Raw genomic sequence first — 20,407 nt, 5'->3', positions numbered from 1 at the left:
AAATGAAGAACCCCAGGGTTAGTAGAAGGAAAGAAATCTTAAAAATTAGAGCAGAAATAAATGCAAAAGAAACAAAAGAGACCATAGCAAAAATCAACAAAGCCAAAAGCTGGTTCTTTGAAAGGATAAATAAAATTGATAAACCATTAGCCAGACTCATCAAGAAACAAAGGGAGAAAAATCAAATCAATAAAATTAGAAACGAAAATGGAGAGATCACAACAGACAACACAGAAATACAAAGGATCATAAGAGACTATTATCAACAATTATATGCCAATAAAATGGACAATGAGGAAGAAATGGACAAATTCTTAGAAAAGTACAACTTTCCAAAACTGGACCAGGAAGAAATAGAAAACCTTAACAGACCCATCACAAGCACGGAAATTGAAACTGTAATCAAAAATCTTCCAGCAAACAAAAGCCCCGGTCCAGACGGCTTCACAGCTGAATTCTACCAAAAATTTAGAGAAGAGCTAACACCTATCCTACTCAAACTCTTCCAGAAAATTGCAGAGGAAGGTAAACTTCCAAACTCATTCTATGAGGCCACCATCACCCTAATACCAAAACCTGACAAAGATCCCACAAAAAAAGAAAACTACAGGCCAATATCACTGATGAACATAGATGCAAAAATCCTTAACAAAATTCTAGCAATCAGAATCCAACAACACATTAAAAAGATCATACACCATGACCAAGTGGGCTTTATCCCAGGGATGCAAGGATTCTTCAATATCCGCAAATCAATCAATGTAATACACCACATTAACAAATTGAAAAATAAAAACCATATGATTATCTCAATAGATGCAGAGAAAGCCTTTGACAAAATTCAACATCCATTTATGATAAAAACTCTCCAGAAAGCAGGAATAGAAGGAACATACCTCAACATAATAAAAGCTATATATGACAAACCCACAGCAAACATTATCCTCAATGGTGAAAAATTGAAAGCATTTCCTCTAAAGTCAGGAACAAGACAAGGGTGCCCACTTTCACCATTACTATTCAACATAGTTTTGGAAGTTTTGGCCACAGCAATCAGAGCAGAAAAAGAAATAAAAGGAATCCAAATTGGAAAAGAAGTAAAACTCTCACTGTTTACAGATGACATGATCCTCTACATAGAAAACCCTAAAGACTCCACCAGAAAATTACTAGAACTAATCAATGATTATAGTAAAGTTGCAGGATATAAAATCAACACACAGAAATCCCTTGCATTCCTACACACTAATAATGAGAAAACAGAAAGAGAAATTAAGGAAACAATTCCATTCACCATTGCAACGGAAAGAATAAAATACTTAGGAATATATCTACCTAAAGAAACTAAAGACCTATATATAGAAAACTATAAAACACTGGTGAAAGAAATCAAAGAGGACACTAATAGATGGAGAAATATACCATGTTCATGGATTGGAAGAATCAATATAGTGAAAATGAGTATACTACCCAAAGCAATTTATAGATTCAATGCAATCCCTATCAAGCTACCAACAGTATTCTTCGCAGAGCTAGAACAAATAATTTCACAATTTGTATGGAAATACAAAAGACCTCGAATAGCCAAAGCGATCTTGAGAAAGAAAAATGGAACTGGAGGAATCAACCTACCTGACTTCAGGCTCTACTACAAAGCCACAGTTATCAAGACAGTATGGTACTGGCACAAAGACAGAAATATTGATCAATGGAACAAAATAGAAAGCCCAGAGATAAATCCACGCATATATGGACACCTTATCTTTGACAAAGGAGGCAAGAATATACAACGGATTAAAGACAATCTCTTTAACAAGTGGTGCTGGGAAATCTGGTCAACCACTTGTAAAAGAATGAAACTAGAACACTTTCTAACACCATATACAAAAATAAACTCAAAATGGATTAAAGATCTCAACGTAAGACCAGAAACTATAAAACTCCTAGAGGAGAACATAGGCAAAACACTCTCCGACATACATCACAGCAGGATCCTCTATGACCCACCTCCCAGAATATTGGAAATAAAAGCAAAAATAAACAAATGGGACCTAATTAAACTTAAAAGCTTCTGCACATCAAAGGAAACTATTAGCAAGGTGAAAAGACAGCCTTCAGAATGGGAGAAAATAATAGCAAATGAAGCAACTGACAAACAACTAACCTCAAAAATATACAAGCAATTCCTACAGCTCAACTCCAGAAAAATAAATGACCCAATCAAAAAATGGGCCAAAGATCTAAATAGACATTTCTCCAAAGAAGACATACAGATGGCTAACAAACACATGAAAAGATGCTCAACATCACTCATTATCAGAGAAATGCAAATCAAAACCACTATGAGGTACCATTTCACACCAGTCAGAATGGCTGCAATCCAAAAGTCTACAAATAATAAATGCTGGAGAGGGTGTGGAGAAAAGGGAACCCTCTTACACTGTTGGTGGGAATGCAAACTAGTACAGCCACTATGGAGAACAGTGTGGAGATTCCTTAAAAAACTGGAAATAGAACTGCCTTATGATCCAGCAATCCCACTGCTGGGCATACACACTGAGGAAACCAGAAGGGAAAGAGACACGTGTACCCCAATGTTCATCGCAGCACTGTTTATAATAGCCAGGACATGGAAGCAACCTAGATGTCCATCAGCAGATGAATGGATAAGAAAGCTGTGGTACATATACACAATGGAGTATTACTCAGCCATTAAAAAGAATACATTTGAATCAGTTCTAATGAGGTGGATGAAACTGGAGCCTATTATACAGAGTGAAGTAAGCCAGAAGGAAAAACACCAATACAGTATACTAACGCATATATATGGAATTTAGAAAGATGGTAACGATAACCCTGTATACGAGACAGCAAAAGAGACACTGACGTATAGAACAGTCTTATGGACTCTGTGGGAGAGGGAGAGGGTGGGAAGATTTGGGAGAATGGCATTGAAACATGTAAAATATCATGCATGAAACGAGATGCCAGTCCAGGTTCAATGCACGATACTGGATGCTTGGGGCTGGTGCACTGGGACGACCCAGAGGGATGGTGTGGGGAGGGAGGAGGGAGGGGGGTTCAGGATGGGGAACACATGTATACCCGTGGTGGATTCATTTTGAAGTTTGGCAGAACTAATACAATTATGTAAAGTTTGAGAATAGAATAAAATTAATTAAAAAAAAAAAAAAGACATTGAGATTAAGGAACTGATCTGTGAGATGGAGGAGATGAAAAGAATAAACACAGTGAAAAGAAGGCATGATTCAAAGACAACTCAGGGTCTACAATGAAAAAGCCAGACTTCATGAGATGAATTTTAACCAAGAGCAGGCTCCTAAACATACAGTGAAGTAACACACAGAAGTCAGGTTTCTCCACATAGAATAAAACATCCAGGGACGGCCCCGGTGGTCCAGTGGTTAAGAATCTGCCTTGCAATGCAGGAGATGCAGGTCTGAAATCTGGCTGGGGAACTAAGATCCCACATACCATGGAGCAACTAAGCCCACATGCTGTAACTACTGAGCCTGCCCACCAGAAGTAGAGAGCCTGTGCACAGCAACTACTGAGCCTGGGTGCTTCAAGCAGAGTCCATGTGCCTCAACAAAAGATCCCACAAGATGCCATGAAGATCCCATGTGCCAGAATTAAGACTCAATGCAGCCAAATAAATTAATATTTTTAAAAAATAAAAAAGAGAACAAATCATTTTAAGAAAAAGCAAGAATAAAACATCCAGGTGGGGGAACACATGAAGAAAGTCTTACCTCCATTTCACTGATGAGGAGTGCAAAGCTCGCACAGAAAGATTTGCCCAAGGATATGCTCAAATATCAGAAACAGGTCTTAAGACTCAGGCTTCTTGCCTTGTGATTTAGACTTCTAACTAATTTTAAACTGGTGCATCTTTGAAACATTTTAATGAAGTATAATATGTAGGCAGAAAAGTGAACAAATAAAGGATCAGAAACCGAACACACCAGCATAACTAGCACGCACATCAAGAAACAGCACTCCCAGCCCCAGAAGTCACTGCCCCCGCCCCTTTCCACTCGCTTTCCCTATGAATTGATTACTAGCCTGATATTCAAGCACATAGAATACTTTTGTCTGCTGTTTTACTTTCTAGAAATGGAAAGATAAATATTTTTTTGCTTCTGTTTGCTTTAGCTAAGCATTTTTTAGTGAGGTTCACCCATATTTTTGCATATTCATATGCAAAAATGAATTTCATATTGCATTTCATTGCATTTCATATTCATATGCAAAAATATGGATGAACCTCACTAAACAGTCTATATTCATATAGACTGTTCAGTCTCATTGCTGTACAGTATCCCATTAAGGGCTTCCCTGGTGGTTCGGGTGGTAAGGAATCTGCCTGCAATGCGGGAGACCCAGGTTATATCCCTGGGTTGGAAAGATTCCCTGGAAAAGGAAATGGCAACCCACTCCAGTATTCTTTCCCGGAGAATTTCACGGACAGAGGCGCCTGGCAGGCTACATAGTCCATGGGATCACAAAGAGTCAGACACGACTGAGAAACTAACATACACATCCCACTATGTGATTATGCCACAATTTATTCTTTCTATCAAATACTACAAGCACTTAAGTAGTTCTCAGTACAAAGCTATTACAAAGAATGCAGAAATTAAAGTCCTTTTAGGTGGCTCTGATGACTATATGTACACATTGCTGGTGGATACATATTTAAGACTGGAATTGCTGAGTCTTCAGGTATGTATATGCTAAGCTTTAGTAAACACTATAATTGTCAAATTTAAATTTTGGTTATCATAGTTTGAAAATCACCTAACTATAAAATTCAGAATTTGTTTACATCTGGGCATCAGTCTCATATTACTGAATAACTGTCTTCTCTGCTTATTTGGATCACTGGGGAGCAGCTCATGACTTGAACTTTTCTTTTCCTCCTTGGTGCTGGATACTTGGGGTAGGTATACAGTATCTGTTATATAAATACTTTCTTATCCAAATGTAGAAAGAACTGCATAGGCATGAGTCTGCTCCCAGACAGAATCACTGACTCAGACACACATTCAAAAGACACAAAACACCTCAATAGAAAGAATAACGAAACGAAAATTGGTTTAAAAACTTGGGAGCAGAGCTCATGGTTCATGAATCTTTGCCTCCCTCACAGTATCTAATACTGTCTCAAACAGAATAGGTGCTTAATGTCTATTTGCCAAATGAATGAAATCAAGATAGGGATGGCTGTGAATTGCATTTACCACCTACAGCTCAAAGGCAAGTGCCTTTTGAGATGGGAAAACAAGATGAATATAGAATCAGGTAAAAATTGGAGGAAAACATGCTTTAATCCAACTCACAGAAAATATTTCATACAGGAAAGAAACCTAAGTGTTTTATTAATGTTCTGGCCCCTCCCTCCAGAGACAGAGAAACCCTGGATCTCTTGCCCTGATCCTAAACAATGTAAAACTGAAGAACAGACAAGTTTGAGGTGCTGGACGTTAAACTTTATTCCTCAGTACCTGGAGGCAGTGCAGTGGGAGAAGCAACATTTGAAAAGTTCCAGTAACACCAAAGACAACTGCAGCTCTCTGAGAGACCCTCACCTTGAAGACTCAAGGTGAGCCCTGGGGTGGTGGCTGACAGAGGGTCTGAACACTGGCACAGACTCTGGTTACTAGGAATTAAGGTTCAGCTTCCCCGTTTATGCAGCAACAACGTTCATAAAGACAGGCTTAAGCCCTAAGAAACTGAGACAAGAGGGTAAGCTGTTTCTTGAAAGGGTTTTTTAGAGAAAAGCAGAGCTTTGAAAAGAGATCTGAACTTGACAGTGTCTTGAATCCCTCGACAGACCGTAGGCCCTGGCAGACAGACAGCATGTTACCCAGACGTGCATTTCTGCTGAGGGCAACACAAAGGAAGTGTCTTTTGTGCATTTCAAAGCCAGAGAGAATGAAAAATAGACCTCTGTGAGTTATGCTCATGGCCTGTTTTGACATCTCACAAGAAATCACAGTTCTGCCAAGGAAAAGCCAAGGGTTTTTGGTCAGGACCCAAAGGAGCCTTTCAAACTTCTCATTAGCAAGCCAGAGGACAGTGTGAGCGTTCTCACCCACCCTGTAAACCGTGGTGAATCCCCTTCATTCCAATCAGAAAAACCCACGAATATTTTTTTAAATGGGGAAAGAACTCGAAAAGGAGAATCACAGCTGTCCTACAGCCAGGATGGGAGGAGTGACGCCTTCTCAGGGCCACTGTCGGCAGGTGAGCCCAGCCCAGTCCCACCTGGGCTTGAGAGAGACAGGAAAGGAGATGTGGGATGGGATGGGGAGTGGAGAGAAAGGAAGGGAAGACGAGGGAAAAACTAGGAGCATTAGAGGTGGAGAAGAAAATGAAAGTTTATTGAGCACCTATTTATAAACTAAATAGTTTATTTTTATGTAAACTATTTCATTTGATCCCCAAAGCACCTCTGACAATGAAGGTGTATTATTCCTACTTTTGCAGTCAAGGAAATTAATGCTTGCCTAAAATCACACAGCCAGTCCCCTTCCCCTTGAGCAAGTGGGCTCTAGAGGGCTGTACTATGGCCAAATTGCTCTCCATGCGGTCAAGAGACCCAGGGGCAGGGGATTTCCCAGAGCCTGTGCATCCCTCATCTAGATGCTGCTCCAAGTACCTGCAACCCAGGAATCCCCTATCAGAGGACCCCCAAGCCTTCTTTCAAGGTCCACAGAGGTTTCTTCCCTGAGTCCATAACCCTGAAGGGGTGCTGAGACATTAATGTGTATTCCCAGGCCTCAGGGGGGTACCAAGGGGTTACTGTTGGCAGGGGTGAGCTGGTGTCTGCACCCATCCATGTGAGATTTCTTGTGATGTAGGATAGTCAGGGTTGGGGAAAAAGTGGGGAGAGAAGGATGGGACAGACACGGATTGGGGAAGAGGCTGGAGCCTGGGTCTTCTCACAGTATCAGAGCTGAAGTTCAAGGAGGCTGGGAATTCTGAATCAAAGCTGGACTTCCAGATTCTTACAAAGGTATGTTTATCAAGGTATAGGATAGAACTCACATTTAACCATTTGTTATATATATACATATACATGTAAAACATACATTTGTTATATATATGTTTATGTTTGTTTTATGTATAAATATAAATAAATAAATAAATATATATATAAAACACACATATATATTTAACTCTTCAATATTGAGCCATACAGCATGGCAGTCTTCATTTCTGCTCTTGCATGGCTCCTGCAAGTGTTAGTGGTGGGGCTGCGTACAGCCTATAAGAGATACAGCTGGTGGGAACTGAATCTAGCTCTGTCCAACATCAAGGGTGAATGCTTTCAACCAACTGCCCCGTGACTCCTGACCCCACAGAGAAGTGGGACACAGGAACAGAGCTGCTATGTAATTTATGGACATGTTCTCATTTTACAGAAATTATCCCAGATGATTTCCCATGGCAGGTCCTGAACTGTTATGAACATGCTGCCCTTGGAAAGCCACCTGCTCCTCTGGACTCAGTTCCCTCTGCTAGGAACGAAGGGCCGATGACCTCTAAGGAGTCATTCAACTTGAAGACGCTGGGCATCTGAAGAGTACTAAAACCTGTTTTCTGACTGTACTGGGTCTTAGCAATGACAGTAAATAACACTATAAAGACCATGATGGTGAAGATAACAAAAGGAACAAGTCACCTCGGACAACTGAAGGGCCAGGCTTTGGCCATCAATGTCTGGAAAGGGCAGGGGCAGTAGTAGGGAAAGAGGGTGGAAAGCTGAAGATCTCTTCTGTGATGGGAAACCAGAGGATCTAGGGAGCTTCTGGGGGTTGGGTCACTGGGGTCTGGCCCTGGGATCCCATCATGGCCCCTCCTGCTCCATGTCTTTTGGAGGAGAGGGGGCAGGAGGCTGGGGATAGACCCTGGAGAGCGAAAGAGTGCATTTGGGCCCCTGGGCAGCCAGAGCCAGGCTGAGGGAAAGGAGGGGCCTGGTTCCGGGTAAGGTGGGACCCTGACAAACTCCCCAGAGGACTCCCAGGTATGGGTCTTCTCATCTTGGGTCTGGAGATGTGTTTCTGCCTCTCAAGCTCCATCACCCTGTTCTCTGTGTGAAGAATTCTGCCTCCCTCTCCCTTCAGTTCAATAGGCTATTTCCTATCCATTAGCCTAAAGGGTCAGTGGGTACTGAGATTCTCTGCAAGAGGGGTGGGGTGGGGGGTGGCTATCTCTTTAGAAAGATGCATTGGTCTCTTGCCCCCTACTCTGAGCCTTGGATCATCAACCCTGCTCCCCACAGACCCAGTGCTGAGGCAGCTGGCAGTCCTCCATGGGCCCTGGTCCTCCTCAGGTGTGCTGAGAGAGGGTACAGGTGGGGAACTACAGGATGGGAGGAGCTTTGGATTCTTGAATAAGCAGATCTGGGGTTAATCTCTTGCTTCCTTCCCTAGTGGCTCTATGCTCTTGGGCAAGACTCTGCATTGTTCTGAGACTCAGTTCTTCTCATTCGTAAACTGGGGATGATAGTTTCCTATCTTTGAACCATGAATTTAACACCAAATTATACATGCATGTATTTCAGTACTTCATATTAAGGTCAATGTTGCCTTTAAAAAATAAGCAACATCATGCGTATGGATTTCCTCTTTCCATGCTGTCTCAACCCTCTTCACTTATTCTGTGGGTCTTTCCCAGGGCAATCAGATAAAAGGCATGTGCACTGGAATCTGGAATAAGACCTGGCAGCCTCTAGATTATGCCATTGGTCTCCCAAAGGGTTCTTACATCTCCCCAGACATTTCCCTCCACTGGACTTAAGCATCTAAGCATTATTTATGGAGAAGACCAGACAAATAGACAATGGAGGAGACAGGAAATCAGGACTTGTGTGTTGAGGAGAAACACATCTGGCTCAAGTTCTGGCTTAAAAGAAGGACCCGGCTTCTTTCAAGCAGCAGACAGCCTTCTGTTGCAAACTCTGCCAGGTCAGTCCCTGGATTATCAGAGTAAAACCCAGAGGACATGCAGGCAAAAGCCTTGGCTGTAGAAGACAGAGAAGCAGACGTGGGGAGCATCTACTGCATAGAAGTGGACCTCCAAAATGAGTAAGACATACTGTACAGCCTATGTGCTCAGTGGCCCAGGCCTGGGCAAGGTAGGGGTTTGAGGGGCTGGGTCAGAGCAGAGTAACAGGTGACAGGACAAAGAAGGTGAGCCAGGCTGTAGTTACGGCTGTGTAGGAGGTTGAATGCACAATCCCATTTCCAGTTCCTAGACTGCCAGACCTGGGGATGGTGTGTGCCCAGGCTGGACCAGACAGTAGCCCTCGGATAAGTGCTGAGACTAAAATACGCACAAAGGGATCTAGAAACATAAGTGAGAGGGCCATGGTTTCTGGCTCTGTGTGTGTGTGTGTGTGTGTGTGTGTGTGTGCGCATGTACAGCATGGGGAGATAAACGTCAATACTGATTCCACCAATACCTCCTCTAGACCTTCTTTCTGCACCCTCCTCCTCTTTTTCTTTGGCAAAAATCCCTACTTTTTGACAGTGTATCATAATGACTGGAATGATTCTTGGCTCCATAATTCTTTGACATGCACAAGACTTGGCAGACTCACAGGAAAATGAGGTCATTTAATAGAAACCTTATAATGATTGGAACCTGTGCTCTTTATGGTAGGCAGTGAGGCAAGGGACGAGGGGGAGGGAGAAGTAACCTGGGACAAAATCTTGTCAGTCGGAAATGTTCAAGCTGGGAATTTCTCTTCTTCGGGGAGGTGTGATGGATGGGGGGCTTTTATGTCTGGGAATGGGTTTCATACCATTGAGCAGAAGCCTTTGTGCTGAGAACATGGCTGGGTTGGCCTGCCCATTCCAGCTGCTTTGCACATAAAATCTGAGCAAGCTTATTTTAGAAAGATATTTAACGCCAAATGCCGAGTGCATGGCTCACACATACCTGAAAGTGGTGGGGGCCAGTCCATCACAGGACGGAGAGCAAATCAAAGTTGTCCTGTAACATTAGCCGCCGGGGGCAGGGGGTAAACTGATAGCTGACCGTGCTTACCCCATCCTCCAGAGTCACCAGTTCACATTCTCACAGGATAGCGGATTAACAGCTACAGGTGTTCCTACCTTGCCACATGCCCTGAAGTCTATGAGCCACTTTCTGCTATAAACACTTTTGAGAAGAAGCAGGGGTTCTTAGCACCACAGAACAGCCTGTGCACGTGCAACAAACTGCTCTTTTTTTTAAAAAAAGTATTTTTTGTATGGATCATTTTAAAAGTCTTTATTGAATTTGTTGCAATATTGCTTCTGTTTTTCATGTTTTGGTTTTTCAGCAGGGAGGCATGTGGGATCCTAACTTTCCGACCAGGGATTGAACCTGCATCCCCTGCAAAGAAAGATGAAATCTTAACTACTGGATCACCAGGGAAGTTCCCAATCTACTTCTTGATTAAAAAAAGAAAGAAAGAAATGTCCCTAGGGTCTAATGCTTCTCTAGTGAAGTCTATCTTTCTGGGAGACTGTGGCAGGGTTGGGGGGGTAGTGCTGAAAGGAGTGACGAGGCCAGGGTCTAGTTTTGGATCCTTTTCTTACTATTAAAAGCGCTGAGTTTCTTTGCCAGATCATCTGTCTGCTTTAGCTTTATTATATATATATATATATATATATTTTTTTTTTTTTTTTTTGTCTGTTAACACACATTGATATCTGCCTATCCCTTGAGGTCAAAATAAATCAGATACAACACCCCAAGGTACTGTGAAAGCTAAAAGTGCAATAGGACTATTGTTATTTTGCTGTATAGTCAATGTTGGACTACTCTTTCTTATGAGCCCTAATTCTAATCAACGTGAGACATGTGAAAAGCCTAATCAATTCATCCACTTCATGTATATTAAGAAACTACCATGTGCTAGGAATTCTGAGATTCATGCGCTAGCCACTGAGAATATAAAGATGAATATTACATGATTTCTATTTTCAAATTGATTGAATTTTAAGTCCTCTGTATGCACTTGTGGGCTGTATATTTATGAGTTAATGAACTAACAGACATTTCACTTCCATCTGCCTTGGGACTCCAGGAGATATATAAACACACACACACTTATCCTCACTTCTTTCCAAAACTGCGACCCTCTGGTTTCTGCTCCTCTGCTTGTAGCTGGGGTGTGGCACAGTTAGCTCCACATGCAATCTTGCAGTAAAAGAGGGTCTAGTGCTCTCAACACATGAAGCTTTCAGGGCCTCACACAGTCAGTCCTTGGTGTTTCAGTGGGAGAAAGAGAACTCAGTTGAGTTCACTGAGACCTGGGTTTGAGTTCCAGCTTTGTTTATTAGCAGCTCTGTTACTTGTATTCCCTTTAGCAAGGCTGAGCCCAGCTTCTCAGCCTATAAGGCACCCCAGCTCAGCGTGCTCTCCTAGAAGGACCAGAGGAGCCCCCAGTTCAGATCCCTTCTCTACAGCTTGGACGGCTTCTTAACCATGCTGAGAACTAGTGGCAGTCATTCACTCACCCTGTAAATACTCACTGGGCACCTCCTCCGTGCCAGGCACTGCTCTCACCATGGAAGAAAGCAACAGCCAGGGGCCTGCTCTCCCGGAGCCCATCCTCCAGCTTCTTCATCACAGGGCTCTTCCCAAGGACACCCAGGCCTTGAAATCCCAAACAAGCATCTGGACTCAGCCCCTGTATTCTGATCTGGAATAATTGGTTGGGCTTTTTTTTTTAAACAAATGCTGCATTATTTCCACGCCCCCCCTCACCCCCGAGCCCTTTTTTCTTTTTGACCACACCATGTGGCATGGGGAATCTTAGTTCCTTGACCAGGGATTGAACCTGCTCCCTCTTCATTGGAAGCATGGAATCTTAACCACTGGACCACTAGGGAAGTCTCAGTTGTTGTTGTTGATTAGTTGTTAAGTCGTGTCTGACTCTTATGTGACCCCACAGACTATAGCCCACCAGGCTCCTCTGTCCATGGGATTTCCCAGGCAAGAATACTGGAGTGGGTTGCCATTTCCTTCTCCAGGGGCTCGTCCCAGATCAGGGATCAAACCCATGTCTTCTGCTTGGCCAGCAGATTCTTTACCATTGAGGCACCTGGGAAGCCCATAGGAAGTCTCAATACAGCCTTATTTCAATTGTGGTCTGATAACTGGGAAAACCAAGATCTAAACAATGATTTAGATCTTAATTTGTTCCCATGGTTTGCTTCCCAAGTGCTATGGCTGCTTTCAGGTTGGCCCAAAAACAGTGCCTGTGAGGGTCCTATAAACAGAAGGGTCTCATTCACAGCCATCAGCACACACAAATTATGGAAGTCGTGGCCCACGGGTTCTTTTTGAGTCGTGTGGGAGGGGCCTGGTGCCAAGCTGCAGACCCTGATGCAGGACCCAGGAGGTGCAGCAAAAAGCTGGGGTTTCCTTAAATCTTGCTGGGTTCCAAATTCCCCTGTCTCTGCATCTCAGTGGCCTCGTCTCCCACTGAGACTATCACTGGCCATGGGATCTGTATTAGGACCAAATAAAGCAATGAAAAGCTTCCTTGAATAAGCACACACACATGACATTTAACAATAAGAAAAATAATATCATTTCAGGATGATCTCACTGTCTATACGTTGATATCACGTGGCCCTCTTTGGGTTCACTTTTCCCAAGCCATTAGTTTTCCTTGGTAGAGAAAATGGAACTCACAAAGCTGTGTCTCTGGACAGAATGTAGCCCTGCTTTTGCAAACAGAGTGGAGGCAGTCAAAGAAAACGTGTGGGCCAGCGGAGAGGGCAGATGCGCAGGTTTGCTCCATGTTATAGACAAACCATCAGGCTTCCTCTGCAGGAATGTGTGAGGCCAGTCAGCCCAGAAGTCAGTCTAATCTGGCTGGGATGGAAAGGGATATTTGCATTCACCCAGGCAAGCCTGGAGAACAGGTGACAGGATCTACCATCCATGGTAGGCACAGGACTGACTCTCCTGAGACACACAGGGTCTGACTGCCTATTGGAGCCCTAAGAGCCACAGGATCAGCCTGGGGTGGGCGAGGGTAGGGGCCTCTGACTCCTTCCAGGGTGCCTGGTGTCCTACAGAGAGGCCTGACCCTCCAACATTTAACTTAGAAACGGTTCAGCCAAGGCCTTCTGGGCTGTAGGCTGGGTCAGCTTCCCATGCTGAGTGCAGGCCTGGAGTTTCCTGGCTCACTCACTTTCTGCCTCTTCTGTGACACAGGGTGAGGCTCTGTGATATGAGGGTGCCAGAGGTGGAACCTGCTGAGCATAGCCAGCCCCGAACAGCAGTGAGGATGCTGTGGGTGGGCAGAAATCCAAAAGAAGGGGGCTAACATTTATTGAGTTGTACTATACCAGATGGCTTTGGCTTCCTAGGTAGCTCAGTGATAAAGAATCCACCTGCCAATGCTGGAGACGTGGGTTTGATCCCTGGGTCGGGAAGATCCCCTGGAGAAGGAAATGGCAACCCACTCCAGTATTCTTGCCTGGAGAATCCCATGGACAGAGGAGCCTGGCAGGCTACAGTCCATAGGGTCTCAAAGAGTTGCACGTGATCGAGTGTCTGAGCACACACGCAGTATACGAGGTAACTTATGCTAGGGGCAAAAGAGGGCAAGGGTCATGCCTCCTGAGATTACCTGGGTTCAAATGCTGGCTCTGCTACTCACTTGCTGTGGGGCATTGAGCAAACTGCTTTACCTCTCTGGGCCTGGTTTCCTCACCTGAAAACAGGAGGGGTAGTGGGCACTTCCATCGTGGGCATCAGAAACAGATTCTGGTTCACTTAAACAAAGGGGGACTGAAGGTGTAGGTAACTCACAGAGGAGGGGGACAGCTGCAGACAGGGGGGCTCGGACACATCGAGCCCCACAGTTACTCCGGGGATCCTGGAAGCCAGACACCAGCCCAGGTTGTGTTCTCCGTTGGGGATGAATCAGGCCCTCTCAAGCATCCCAATCCTGATGGAGACTTCCCTCATGGTCCAGTGGTTAGGAATTCGCCTTGCAATGCAGGGGACATGGATTTGATCCCTGGTCAGGGAACTAGGATACCATGGGACATGGGACAGCTAAGCCTGAGCACTGCAGCTACTGGGCCCACATGCTGCAGCAAAGTTCCCAAGTGCTGCAACTAAGACCGGACACAGAGAAATAAATAAATATTTTTTAAAAAGAAAAAGGGCCAATCCTGGGGGACAGAACTCAAATGACCTTTCAGGGTCACCTGGCCAACCTATGGCTAAGAGAGGAGGTGAGACAACCTGGCCAAACCGCCCTGTGCGTGTGAAATAAATCCAAGTGGCTGATACATATTGCTGGGGTCTCCTGTGCCCCCACATCTCTGTCTACGTGCGTTTTCCGCTATCCTTCAGACTTCATTTGCAAAACAGGAATTGAAAGATAAAATTACTAAGGATTTCAGGACAGTGATGGCAAAGCATTAAAACCAAAGGACAGAGAAGGACAGAGATTGCTCTCAGGACAGAGCTGGTTGCAGGACCAGGAGATGGCATGAATGGCTGCTGGAGCCAAAATATCAGAGGAATCCAATGTATGGGCAGTATCACCCACTGATGGCATTGTTGTGAGGAACAAATGAGATCAAACGGTAAAGTGCTTTAAAAAGAATACATTTGAATCAGTTCCAATGACGTGGATGAAACTGGAGCCTATTATCTAGAATGAAGTCAGAAAGAAAAACACCAATACAGTATACTAACGCATACATATGGAATTTAGAAAGATGGTAACGATAACCCTGTATGCGAGACAGCAAAAGAGACACAGATGTATAGAACAGTCTTTTGGATTCTGTGGGAGAAGGCGAGGGTGGGATGATTTGAGAGAATAGCATTGAAACATGTAAATTATCACATGTGAAACAGATCACCAGTCCAGGTTTGATGCATGAGACAGAGTGCTCAGGGCTGGTGCACTGGGATGACCCTGAAGGATGGGATGGGGAGGGAGGTGGGAGGGGTTTCAGGATGGGGAACACATGTACACCCATGGCTGATTCATGTCAATGTATGGCAAAAACCACTACAATATTGTAATTAGCTTCCAATTAAAACAAATAAATTAAAAACAAACACCTCAGACAAACAGTAAAGTGCTTAGCACAGTGAGTCCTAAGCGGTCCCCAAGGTTTAGCTGCCCAATGACTTATCTTAATTCTCAACAACTGTGAAATATTGCCCCCATTTTCCAGATGGGAAACTGTGACTCCCAACTGGTAAAGAGAATTACCCAAGGCTGCCCGAATGCCAAGCAGGATCCTGACCCCAACACTGGCTTCAGAGGCAGCTACTCAAACTGCAAAGCCCTGTGCAAGGCAAAAATCGAGGGACCCTTTATTCAAAAAGCAGGGGGAAAAGATACCATTCGAGGAACTTAAACAAAGCTTTTTCCTTCCTCCAGTGTCTCTCTCTAGAGTATTGGTGTTTTTTTATTTCTACTTAATGTCATTAAATTAAAATTTTTAATTATTACTGTCAATTTTACTGGCCATTAAATTGGGCAATGCCAGTTTTAAATGCACATAAGAGCATTTAACTTGTATGTGGAGTCATCAAGTCATCTGCACGAGTGGTTGGCGAATCCAGAGAAGTAACATGAGTAAGAAAGGATAGAGTTGACTTCCTTAGATGTTCCTGCTTCTTGCAATAGCACTGCCTTCTTTTTGCCTGGAAAGAAAGTTTTGATTTGATTGGAAAGCGTAGCCTCTTGTGGTTTTCAGTGTCATAGGTCTAACACTCTTACCTTGTGCTGATGCTGGGTCTCACTGGATTCCCATGCATCATGGGTCCCCTGGAATTCTGCATTCACGGGGCACCTTGAGAGCCTTGAGCATGTGAGACAGCTCCAACTGGCTGAGACGTATTGCTGGGGTCTCCTGTGCTCACACATCTCTGCTTACGTGCATTTCCCGCTATCCTTCAGGCTTCATTTGCAAAACATAAATTGAAAGATAAAGTTACTAAGGATTTCAGGACAGTGATGACAAAGCATTAAACCAAAGGTGAGGCCCTTCTGAACTGGTCCTGCTTGCCGCTGACCTCAGAGCCTTGGCTTGTGGAACACACGTACCCCTGGCCCCAGGAGTCCACAAGCCTCTTCCTCCTCTGGGTTTACTTTTTGTTCTATGACAGAAACTGAGTTCTGCCATTAGGGCTCCAAGAGCTGAGGAGGAGGAGGAATGTGTGCCCAGGAGCCTCTTTGCACAGAGTATAGGGCCACAGGGACTGTGAGCTCCAGCAAGGGCTGTATTGTTCATACCCAGCACACTGTGGTGAGGGAGAGACACAGGTCTGCAACTGGAACCCTGATTCTCTGAGGGTAATGCTCCAATGGATCTGCCCAGCTTCAGCCAGCATGAAGCTGAGGGGTTGGAAGCATAGTACCCCTCAGGCAACTGTGTCCTGGGCCTCTTGGTTGCAGGTGGCCCCCAGGGTGAGCTCCCCAGGGAACATGAAGCACCCACAAGACTTGCTCTTGGGTCCAGAGCAGAGCGGGTACCCTGCCTGCTGACTTCTCCTCCTCAGGAGTACCCCTCCAGCTCTGAGGGCTGAGCCGCCACCTCTCTTAAGCATCAGACCCATGCTGGCTCTGTCAGCTCCAAGGGGCTCAGCCAGGATGCCTCCCAGGGTCTTGGAGGCCAGTTCTGGAAACTTCTCCCTCCCCTGCCCCCCACCTCTTGGGGATTCCAAGTGGTTAGAGGAGAACCACCCCACACCCACAAAGCTCAGCTACACACACATAGGTGCTTCCTGGGGATTTTATTGGCAATCCAGCCACTGGAGTGACCAGTAGGCCCCCTTGGTGTGGGTGGGAGGCTGAGGCAGTCTGAGCAAAGAGCCATTTCTCCTTTGTTCTTAAAGAAAAGAGAACAAAAAAGACTCAGATTTATCTTCTGTTCCCAAGAAGCCAATAGGGGCTTCCCAGATGGCGTTAATGGTAAAACAACAGCAACAGCAAAGAACCCCTCCTGCCAAGACAGGAGGCATAAGAGATGCAGGCTCAATCCTTGGGTCCTGAAGATCCCCTGGAGGAGGGCATGGCAACCCTCTCCAGTATTCTTGCCTGGAGAATCCCCTGGACAGAGGAGCCTGACAGTCTATGGTCCATGGGGTCGCAAAGAGTCGGACATGACTGAGCAACTAATACACACACAAGAAGCCAATAAGAATATTGACACTGTGACTCGTTTCTTACCTGTTAAACAGGAAATTTTTCAGAGGAGGGAAAGCGAGAAATAAAATGTGGAGACTGAGCTGTAATGGTTGTAAAGCCTCTCGACATCCCGGGCTCGGCCACCCACCACCTCCTCCACAACCTGTGCTAGCCTGCACCAGCCCCTGTGCCTGCATCTGGAAGGGAGACGGGGTGCCCCCAGCCTCTGTGAGGATTACGGCCATACAGGCTGGGACGTGCCCAGGCAGTGCTGCGTGGAGGTGCTGTCCTGTTGCTACTGTCCGATTTTCAGAAACTCTCCCAAAGCAGATTTGCTTCCTTTTAAGCAGACAGTAACCTTTGTCTCCACCAGTTTCAGGATTTTATATTTGAAAGAAAGAGCCACTGTATCAGAGAACAGGAAATAAGATTTGACCCACAAATGTTTCATTTTACCAACTGCCTTGGGGAAACTTTGTGGTCAACACCCTCCCTTAAAAGCTTGCTGTGGGAGCTCTGAAATCGTCTCCCTCATCCCTGGAGAACCTTTGTCTTCTTGGCAGGAGGATGCCTTTCTAGACCCACAGTAAATCGTTGTGGGTCAAGGGGCCCAGTGAGAGAGGGGTTGCAGCCCTGCAGTTAGGGCAGGCTGAGGAGGAACCAGGCAGATCTTAGGACTGGAGCCTCTTCAGAAAACCCTCCCTCTGCCCACACAGAAATACCATCTACCTTGTGAGGAAGGCCATCCTCCCACGCTCCTCTCCTTTGTTCTAAAATGTGCGCTCAGGGCCCAGAGTATCTCCATGGGCTGGGCCTGTCTGACCAAAGCTCCCGGGCAGGTCTGTGCCGCCCAACTGCTGCAGGATGCTGAGCCCTCCAGTGTGGAGCCATCTGCCGTGAACTCACCTCTCTGTCTTGGGTCAGAAAGGAGAAGAAAAATCCACTCTCAGGAGCTCAGGTCGGCGTTTCTTGCTCAGGCCCTGGAAGTGGGAAATGGCGCTCCTGGGCTGGACAGGTGCGGGTTACTGTCTGCTAATGAAGTCTTTAAGCCCTGCACGTGAACCCTGCCCACAGGGGCCCAGCAGCCTACGGGGCACTCTCATTAAAGGGCTGTGGAGGAGCTGGAAGAGATGGCTACATTTTAGGCACAGGAACAGCCACCAAAATTCCCTTTCCTTATAGACGCTGGCCATTCCATATTGGTGAGGTTGGCTCCTTACCCTGAAAACAGAGGCAAGGGGAGGAGCAGCAGGCTATGCCTGCATCCTGGCCCCTGCTGACGCCACCCTCCCCCACTCCCACCCCACACCCTCCTCCCCATGCCCTCCTCCCCACCCCCACTCCAACAGCACAAACATTTCTTTTGCTAGGCTCAAGGATGGGGGGTGGGCATCAGCGAGTTGGCGTCTGAAATGTGTCAAGTATAGAAACCACACCAGAGGGACTGGGTGTCTATTTAACATTCCAACTCTTCCAAGAAGCCCTCCTTGACTTCTCCAGAGCAGGTAGATTATTCCTTCTTGGAAACTCACACAGTATGGACAACCTGTACTATAAATGCACCCTTAGATAGGAACACAGTCTGCCTGGCCCCAAATCTCACCTCTGTCATTGACTAGATAGATGTGTGACTCTGGGTGAGTTACCTTCTCTCTACTTCATTCCATTACTTTCACTTTCACTTCCTCTTACTTTTCTGAGAACACTGAAAATGCCCACTGCATAAAGTCATGGCAAGTACAGTACTTAAGATACACAAAGTGCTTAGAACAAGCTTTAGACAAGAGGCTGCTATTGTAGTCATATCATTTTTTTTTTTTTGTGGTAAAGTATGCATAACACACGGAGAAGGCAATGGCACCCCACTCCAGTACTCTTGCCTCGAAAATTCCACGGATGGAGGAGCCTGGTGGGTTGCAGTCCATAGGGTCGCTAAGAATCGGACACTTACTGAGCGACTTCATTTTCACTTTTCACTTTCATGCATTGGAGAAGGAAATGGCAACCCACTCCAGTGTTCTTGCCTGGAGAATCCCAGGGATGGTGAAGCCTGGTGGGCTGCCGTCTATGGGGTTGAACAGAGTCAGACACGACTGAAGTGACTTAGCAGTAGCAGCATGCATAACACACGGAGAAGGCAATGGCAGCCCACTCCAGTACTCTTGCCTGGAAAATCCCACGGCTGGAGGAGCCTGGTGGGCTGCAGTCCATGGGGTCACGAAGAGTCGGACATATGACTGAAGCGACTTAGCAGCAGCAGCATGCATAACACAGGGCTTCCCTGGTGGTTCAGCAATAAAGAATCTGCCTGCACTGCAGGAGACCAGGGTTCAATCCCTGGGTCAGGAAGATGCCCTGGAGGAGGGCAAGGCAGCCCACTCTGTTACCCCTGCCTAGAAAATCCCATGGACAGAGGAGCCTGGCAGGCTGAGGTCCGTAGGATCACACAGAGTCGGACATGGTTGAAGCAACTAAGCAGCAACAGCTGCAGCATACATAAAAATTATGATTTTAACCATTTTTAAGTGTTTAGTTCAGTGCCATTAAGTGCATTCACATTGTTGTGCAACCACTGCCACTGTCCATCTCTAAACCTTTTCATCATCTCAAATTGAAATTGTTTCATTAAAGAATAACCCAGCACTTCCCCTTCTCCCCAGCCCCTCATAACCTCTTCTACTTTCTGTCTCCAATCATAACTTTTTATATAAATGTCTTATTTTCTTTATTTGACAAGTAGTTATTAAATACTTACTTGGCACCTGGAACCGAAATAGAATTTGGGGACACAGTGGTCAAAAAGATTGATAAGAGTCTATGCCCACATGGAGCTTTTACTCTAGTAGGTTGAGGCTCAGTTCAGTTCAGTTCACTCAGTTGTGTCTGACTCTGAGACCCCAGGGACTGCAGCACACCAGGCTTCCCTGTCTGTCACCAACTCCCAGAGCTTTAAACTCATGTCCATTGAGTCGGTGGTGCCATCCAACTATCTCATCCTCTGTCGTCTCCTTCTCATCCCGCCTTCAATCTTTTCCAGCATCAGAGTCTTTTCAAATGAGTCAGTTCTTCACACCAGGTGGCCAAAGTACTGGAATTTCAGCTTCAGCATCAGTCCTTCCAATGAATATTCAGGACTGATTTTCTTTAGGATGGACTGGTAGCATCTCCTTGCAGTCCAAGGGACTCTCAAGAGTCTTCTCCAAT

At 45.4% G+C, this 20,407-nt stretch overlaps 1 long non-coding RNA gene across 5 annotated transcripts in view; it reads right to left on the bottom strand.

The window, feature by feature from the left end:
* The window catches only part of LOC147364564 (uncharacterized), a 96,479-nt gene extending 78,040 nt beyond the window's left edge, over nucleotides 1-18,439 (bottom strand). For 2 of the 5 annotated variants that reach the window (XR_015134680.1, XR_015134677.1), the window contains exons 1-2: nucleotides 18,110-18,439; nucleotides 15,794-15,974 (exon numbers count right to left, since the gene is read on the bottom strand). This is a non-coding gene — a long non-coding RNA (uncharacterized LOC147364564). The other 3 variants (XR_015134678.1, XR_015134675.1, XR_015134676.1) reach the window with 3 other exon arrangements.
* Between the last annotated feature and the right edge of the window lie 1,968 nt (nucleotides 18,440-20,407).

Source organism: Bos grunniens, chromosome 10, assembly GCF_055505025.1.
Source record: "Bos grunniens cultivar Pamir isolate PY7600 chromosome 10, Bosgru_T2T1.0, whole genome shotgun sequence".
NCBI lineage: Eukaryota > Metazoa > Chordata > Mammalia > Artiodactyla > Bovidae > Bos > Bos grunniens.
This window is presented reverse-complemented; position numbering and strand designations above follow the sequence as displayed.